This window comes from Elaeis guineensis, chromosome 11 (genome assembly GCF_000442705.2).
Source record: "Elaeis guineensis isolate ETL-2024a chromosome 11, EG11, whole genome shotgun sequence".
Classification (NCBI taxonomy): domain Eukaryota; kingdom Viridiplantae; phylum Streptophyta; class Magnoliopsida; order Arecales; family Arecaceae; genus Elaeis; species Elaeis guineensis.
This window is the reverse complement of record NC_026003.2, coordinates 80,317,347-80,325,868: the sequence shown is the minus strand read 5'-3', so window position 1 is coordinate 80,325,868 and position 8,522 is coordinate 80,317,347.

Genomic DNA, 8,522 nt, shown 5'->3' with positions numbered 1-8,522 from the left:
TCGAGAAAGGACCCCAGAGAGTCTCAAACCCGCTGTTCGGGATCGACGCAGACGATCCTCTGGACGACTTCGAGCAGGACGCACCTGTCGACCAGTCGCTTTATCAGGTCCCTGTCATAAAGGGATTCTCCATCGGCTCTTCCTCAAAGCTGTGGGATTCTTCGATGGCAGCTCGGCGATTGCTGACCCTGCAGGCCACCGTCTTCTTTCTCCTCCCCCTCTCAACCCCCAGCACCTCCTCGGAGCGGGCCCCCAGAGTGGGGGCCTCGACAGGGGAACTCCTCGAAGAGGCTCGGGGAATTGGGGGCTTGGTGTCTGAAGGAACATCGACAGTGAGGGCCGCCTGGGCAGGTGTGGCCGAGCTCGTCTCCTCCGTTCTGGCCTTCTTTGCCGACCCGGAGGCCGCAGCACCTTTTCTTTTGTGAACCTTGAGGCCCTTGGCAAGTATCCGTGCTGCTTCGACGTCCATTCCTAAAAAAAAAAAAAAGAAGAAGAAGAAGAGAGAGAAAAGAGATCAGTAACGGAGTGAAAAAAGGAAGAGGTGACGCATGGTTAAAAAAAAAAAAGAGGAGAAGAAGAAGAGAAAAAGAAAAGAAGAAGAAAAGGAAAGATGGGATACTCGCAGGATCCAGGGGACTCAGGTCGATATTGAACAGGAATTGCTCCTTCAGAAGGTTGGGAAGGGAAGGAGATGGATAACTAAGGAGTTTCTGGGCGGCTTGAAGGTCATCCTCCCCCAAGCTGGGAGCCCGACGGACGGAGTCCCTCAGAGAGCCCCAAGGGGGCAATCCCAGCCTCAAGGTCGGACATTGGACATAGAGGTACTTTTCCTTCCAGTTATGGATAGAAGAGGGAGCACCTTTCAGCAACCCCTTCTTACAGAACTGGGAGGAGAAGTACCACCAGTCTTTTGTCGAGGGGTGGCGCTTGAAGGTGTAAAAATACCTAAACAAAGGAAGGGATGGCTGAACTTCGACTATGTGGCAAAGGGAGAGGAACCCTATAAAAAACCTAAAGGAGTTCGACGCGACTGAAGCTAAAGAAATGTCTAGAAAATGGAAAAGAACGACGACGAAGGACGAAAGCGGGAGCCAGAGTCCAGCACGGAAGGCCTCTCGATACAAACAGAAACGATCAGGTGGGAGGGTGCTTGCCCGATCGGCTGGACCAGGAAGCTCTAGATCGTACTCTGGAGGAATTTCATACTGAACCCTTATCAGTAGGAGTTCGTTCAGAGTCAGAGAACAGGAAATGGCATTCGACGCAAAAATTAGACGAGGTCCAGCCCTAGTTATGGGTTCATCTACGGTATGAGGGTTCTAAGGGATTGAGGTAGACGAACTCCTGGAACTGCTGGAGGTGGAGGTGCTAGAAGATATTTCAGGCAAAAATCCTAAAATCCCAGAAGAATCGGGAGAAATAAGAGACGAAAGGTTCGTGGGGAACCAAACAGGTGAAATGCAGCAGAAGAAAAATGAAGAATGTTGGGTATAAAATACCCCCCAGCCGAAGTTCGTATCGAGAGTGACCCTCCTGAGACCCTACCGATGTCTGACCTTGGGCGACATCTTTCCGAACCTCTTCGACGGTCGAGTTTCCACAATGTTCCCAAGTTCTGCCGATGAATAAACTCCCACAGCTTCTTCCACAAGTGTCGATCGGATTCCCCCGACGGACGAACTCCTGCCGCATCTCCCGAGCTTCTCCAGCGATAAGCTTCTTCGGTCATCTATCAGGCTGCTCCAAGTGCTCTTTGGATTCTACTATCGGCCGACCTCCTACAAGGGTCAACCGTTCTTTGGACCTCTTCCAGATCTTTTCCAACAGGATTTGATCGACTCCAATCTAAATTTCTTTCAGAACTTCGTCAGTTCGTCAGTGGCCGAACTTTCGAACAGTAGATCTCCACGATGGACAGACTCCATCCAAGTTTCTACGGTGGTCGACCGCCTTCTGGATTTCATCCGAGCTCCTACGGGAGTTGGACTTCTTCCTCGAACTCCTACTGCAGGTAGACTTCATCTGAGCTCCTACGGGAGCCGGACTTCAGCCCTGAGCTCCTATTGCAGGTAGACCTCATTCGAATTCTTACAAGGGTCAGGCTCCGAGCCCCCACCACAAGCGATCTACTCCGAGCTTGTACTACAAGCGATCTACTCCGAGCTACCACTACAAGCGGTCTACTTCGAATTTCTACTACGAGCGGTCCACGTTGGATTTCTACTGTAAGCCTCCACCTGAGCTTCTATTGTGAACGAATTCCTTCCAAACTTCTATTGCAGGCAGGCTTCGGTCGAGCTTCCTCAATAAATGATCCCCATCCAGACTTCCACGGGAACCAGACTCCGATCGAACTTCTGTAGCGGATTGATTCGAGACGAACTCCTACAATACACGGGCTCCAACAGTCGGACCCCTCCAGTGGGTGAACATCTCCAGCGCCATCCGACATCCACTGACGATCGACCTTCTACCATATTCTGCATGAAACCGAACTTCATCCACAGAAAGCCTCTGACCGAGCTTCTACAGCAGATGATCTTCGCCTGCAGTACTAGCACCCAAGGCACCCAACGGTAGAAGGCTCGCCAGCAACATCCGAGCTCCTCTTTGACGGAGAGCTACCTCTCTCCACCAGACACCCTAACCGAGCTTCGATCGACGGGTCTGGACTCCCTAGCAGGCCACAGTAATGGCCACAATTCTGCTCCACTTTCTGTAACGGATCCCACGTGGCTACATCATGCTCTGGCAAGTCATGACAACGAGCATCACTCCACTCTCCACAACAGGCTCCATGTGGCAGGCTACGGCGATGGCCATGACTCCACTCCACTACTCTCCATAACAAACTCCTCATGACCCCGAACGGCCCACTACCAGGCGGTTATAGATGTCACTGTCGATCTGTTACGCCCTCCGCCTATAAAAGGGGACCCCCAGATATGTTATTCTCTAAGTTCTAATCTCTATCTCAAAATTTTGATAAAATTTTGTTCGAGCACTCCATTCTTGTTGAGGCAGAGAACTGACTTGAGCGTCGGAGGGTCTTATCGGAGCACGCCCAACTCCGGTTTAGACTTTCTTTGCAGGTCCCGACGGCGACCGCGACTCCCTCGACTCCAGCTTCTCCGACGTCGGTGGATTTTTGCACCAACAGGATTGGCGCTAGAGGAAGGACCTGTGTCTTCGTAGTACCTTTGTTCTTAAAGGAGCGCTTAACGGGACCACCTCCGGTCATCTTCTCCGACATCTCCTCCTTCGATTTTCTGGTTGATCTCTACCTGATGTCTCCCCGAAGGGCATCTACCAGGCGATCCACGGCCTCCACGGCCAGATCTCAGCGAGCTCTGCAAGCCCCGGCCTCATCTCTGGTTTTCCAGGCTCCTCTTCCTCCGACGATGGCAGTCGGCATGGAGCAGCCTGATAATCGGCCTCCGACCGATTTCACCAACACCATCTCAGGGGAATCCTGACAGGGAACAATCGGTGTATTGGCCGGACCTCCCAAGCGACAAAGGATTGAGGAATCCATAACCTTTACTAAGGAAGATGCTCGAGGAGTTCAGTTTCCTCATAACGATACGGTTGTAGTTTCTTTAAATATAGCTAATTACGATGTGCGCCGCATTCTTGTTGACAATGGAAGTTCGGCCGATATTTTGTTCTACGATGCATTCTCGAAAATATCCATTCCAGATGATCATTTAGGGCCGGTGAACTCCCTACTGGTAGGGTTCACGGGTGATGCTATGCCCGTGGAAGGAATGATAACCCTGACTGTGGTTGCAGGTCGATTTTCGAAGCAATCTAGGGCGCGAGTGGACTTCCTGGTGGTAAAGGCACCGTCCGCCTATAACGCAATACTCGGCCGGCCCGGCCTTAACGCCCTCCGAGCTGTGGTGTCGACCTACCATTTAAAGTTGATATTTCCTATGGGTCAGGGGGTTGGAGAGGTCAGAGGAGATCAAGCCCTGGCGAGACACTGCTACAGCATAGCCTTGCAAAGAAGTGACCAATCTGACCTCTGTCCGGTTGATGGATTGGACGCCCGCGATGATCTCACTGAGGAAAGGGGCGGGCCAATTGAAGATCTTGTTTTGATTCCTTTGAATGATGGGAATAAAGAGCATGTGGTGAAGATCGGCTCCAACCTGGGGGAAGAGGTGCGGGCGCAGCTCATTGATTTCCTACAAAAGAATGTAGATATTTTCGCTTGGGTTCCGACGGACATGTCGGGGATCGACGCAGAGGTTATGGAACATCGTCTGGCCGTTGATCCAAAGCATCGACCGACGAAAGAAAAAATTTGAGGTCATACACCGGAAAGGCAAAAGATAATAGCCAAAAAAGTGGATAAACTCCTGAAGGCTGGATTCATTAGAGAAGTCAACTATCCTGACTGGATTTCCAACGTGATCCTCGTCAAAAAGGTAAACGGCAAGTGGAGGATGTGTATAGACTTCAAAAGGTTGAATAAAGCCTGCCCAAAGGACAGCTACTCTCTACCCAGAATTGATCAACTGGTGGATGCAACCTCGGGCCATGAGCTTCTCACCTTCATGGATGCATTCTCTGGCTATAATCAAATCAGAATGGCACCAGAAGATGAAGAAAAGACTACTTTCATTACTAACCGTGGTCTTTACTGTTACAGGGTCATGCCTTTCGGCCTCAAAAATGCAGGTGCGACCTATCAGCGGCTGGTGAACAAAATCTTCAAAGAGCAGATCGGCCGCAACTTGGAGGTCTACGTGGATGACATGCTCGTGAAAAGCAAATCCTCAACGAACCACGTCGCCAACCTCGAGGAGACCTTTGGTGCTCTTCGAAAATATAAGATGAAGCTGAACCCAACTAAGTGTGCTTTCAGAGTGACCTCAGGAAAATTTTTGGGCTTCATAGTATCGGGGCGCAAAATTGAAGCCAATCAGAAGAAAATTTATGCCATCCAGGAGATGGCCGCTCTGAAGTCGATAAAAGAAGTTCAGCACCTTACAGGGAGGGTGGCAGTCCTGAATCGCTTCGTTGCGAGGTCGGCCGAATGGTGCTTACCCTTCTTCCAAACCCTCAAGCAGCCGAAGAACTTCTGTTGGACCACTGAATGTCAACAGGTGTTTGAAGAACTAAAGAACTACCTCAGCTCGTCTCTGCTATTGGTGAAGCCCGAACTCAGAGAGGAGTTGTTCTTATACCTGGCGGTCTCTTCTATGGCTCTCACAGCAGTTCTTGTTAAGGAAGAAACAAAAATTCAACGATCGATCTACTACATCAGTCACGCATTGAGAGATGCCGATATCAGGTATACTAAATTAGAGAAACTAACTTATGCCCTGTTGATTGCAGTCCGGAGGCTCCGACCTTACTTTCAAGGGCACACCGTAACGTTACTCACCGACCAGCCGATTAAGGCGATTCTGCACCGGGCGGATGCTTCTGGGAGGATAGCGAAATGGGCGATCGAGCTCACAGAATTCAACATCAACTATCAACCTCGGCCGACAGTAAAAGCCCAGATATTGGCAGACTTTATAGTGGAATGCACTATCCCGGAGGAGGCCGAACCTGGACAAGGTGAAACTGACGGTCTGAAGTCCCGATCGAACTCCTCTGAAGAAGGAACAGATCTTTCTGATTTCTTTTGGGCCCTCTATGTGGATGGATCCTCCAACATGTCGGGTGCAGGCGCGGGCCTGATCTTGATCAGTCCGGAGGGGATCGTCGTGGAGTACGCACTGTGCTTTGAATTCTCCGCAACGAACAATGGAGCGGAATATGAAGTTCTGATCGCAGGATTGAGGATCGCCAAAGAATTAGGAGTAGATCGGCTCCAAATTTATAGTGACTCCCAATTGGTAGTGGGACAAGTCAGTGAAAACTACGAAGTACGGGAGGACAGCATGTCCAAATATCTTGAAAAGGTAAAAGAGATCGTCCCCACCTTTAGTAGCTTCAACATCAAGCAGATTCCAAGAACGAAAAATACCAGGACCGATCTCCTCTCCAAGTTGGCTACACTGGCTCCGGTTGAACTACCCAAGGAAGTCCTCTTTGAAGTTCTGAAGTGCTCAAGTATGGAAGAATCGCGGCCCGTGATGGAAATTGGCCATGAACCCAGTTGGATCGACCCACTGGTGGCATATCTTAGAGACGGGGTTCTTCCTCATGATGCAAAAGAAGCTCGAAAGCTTAGAAATCAGGCCTCTCGATATATCCTTTATGAGGGCAAACTGTACAAGAGGTCATACTCTTTGCTCTTTTTAAAATATCTCCAGCCTTTGGAAGCTGACTACGCCTTATGGGAGGTGCACGAAGGAATCTGCGGAAGCCATCTGGGGGCTAAATCCTTATCCCACAAGTTGCTCCGACAAGGGTATTACTGGTCGATAATGTACCGCGACTCCATTGAATACGTCAGAAAGTGTGATCGATGTCAGAGATATGCTAATATCCAAAGACAGCCCGCCTTTGAACTTACACCCTTGAGTGCCCCATGGCCGTTCGTGCAATGGGGAATGGATATCCTTGAACCTTTTCTCGTGGTGCCAGGGTAGAGAAAATTCTTCCTGGTAGCAATTGACTATTTCACCAAGTGGGTTGAAGCTGAACCGTTGGCAAAAATCACAGAAGCTAAAGTGCAAGACTTCATTTGGAAGTCAATCGTTTGCAGGTTCGGCCTACCAAGAATCCTAATTACTGATAATGGGCGATAATTTGCGGGAGCGAGGTTTGCTGAATTTTGCGAGGACCTAAATATCTCCCACAACTTCACATCAGTAGCCCATCCTCAGGCCAACGGCAAAGCTGAAGTGACCAACAGAACTCTGCTGTAAGGAATTCAGACAAGGCTCGAAAGAGCGAAGGAAACTTGGGCAGACGAACTTTATCATGTACTGTGGACGTACCGAACTACCCAAAGACTGCCCACGGGAGAGACCCCCTTTGCTCTAGCCTTCGGAATGGAAGCTGTTATCCCAATTGAGCTCAAACTCCCGTCAGCACGAGTCGTGGCATTCAACGAGCATCACAATTCGCAGGGTCTCAAAGCCAACCTTGACTTGTTAGAAGAAAAGTGGGAGGCAGCTCAAGTTCGGATGGCAGCTTACAGACAGAAAGTCGCCCACTACTACAACTCTTGGGTCAAAAACAAAGTCTTTAGAGCAGGAGATCTAGTGCTTCGACGAGCCGCTGTCTCATAACCTCAGGATCAAGGGAAACTTGCTCCAAACTGGGAAGGCTCGTACGAAGTCAAGGAGGTAGTCCGGCCCGAAACTTACTACCTCAGAGAACTCGAAGGAGCAGACCTCCCGCGACCATGGAGCTCGAAAAATTTATGAATGTATTACCGATAATTTTACTTTAAATAAAAGTTTTATATCCACATGTCTTCTCTCTTGGCACGAGCTTATATCGACAGGACAATCGAAACTAATCGTGTCGGGAATAGGAGGAGAACCTTGTCTCGACACAATCAAAGGCCCGATTCTCCTTAGATCGGATGGGGGGAGAGGCCCTACAACGCCCTTATGTGCCGCCACAACCATGTTAAGGACAGGAGGAGAACCTCGCCCTAACATGAGCAAGGTCGAAGGCCCGGTTACTTTTAGATCGGATGGGGGGAGAGGCCCTACAATGCCCTTATGTGCCCCCACAGCCATGTTAGGGACATGAGGAGAACCTCGCCCTAACATGAGCAAAGTCGAAGGTCTGGTTCTCCTTAGACCAGATGGGGGGAGAGGCCCTACAACGCCCTTATGTGCCCCCACAGCCATGTTAGGGACAGGAGGAGAACCTCGTCCTAACATGAGCAAAGTCGAAGGCCCGATTACTTTTAGACCGGATGGGGGGAGAGGCCCTGCAACGCCCATATGTGCCCCCACAGCCATGTTAGGGACAGGAGGAGAACCTCACCCTAACATGAACAAAGTCGAAGGCCCGATTACTTTTAGACTGGATGGGGGGAGAGGCCCTGCAACATCCTTATGTGCCCCCACAGCCATGTTAGGAACGGAGGAGAACCTCGTCCTAACATGAGCAAAGTCGAAGGTCCGATTACTTTTAGATCGGATGGGGGGAGAGGCCCTGCAACGCCCTTATGTGCCCCCATAGTCATGTTAGGAACAGGAGGAGAACCTCATCCTAACATGAGCAAAGTCGAAGGTCCGATTATTTTCAGACCGAATGGGGAGAGAGGCTCTCACAATGGCCCATATGTGCCTCCACAGCCCTATTAGGAACAGGAGCAGAACCTCATCCTAACCTGAGCTAAAATCGACTACATCAGAAATAGGAGGAGAACCTCATCCTGACGCCAACTAAGATCCGGTTATTCAAGACCGGATAAGAAAAAGAAAACCTTCTCGACGGCCCCTCCGCGCTCCCGCAACCTCACTAAGAGCAGAGGGAAAACCCTCACTCGAGAAAAGAAAAAGAAAAAAGGGAGAAGTTAAAAAGGAAAGCGACGAATACATCAGCGATAAATTAAAAATAAATTACATTAAAGATACAGGGCACCTCGTCTC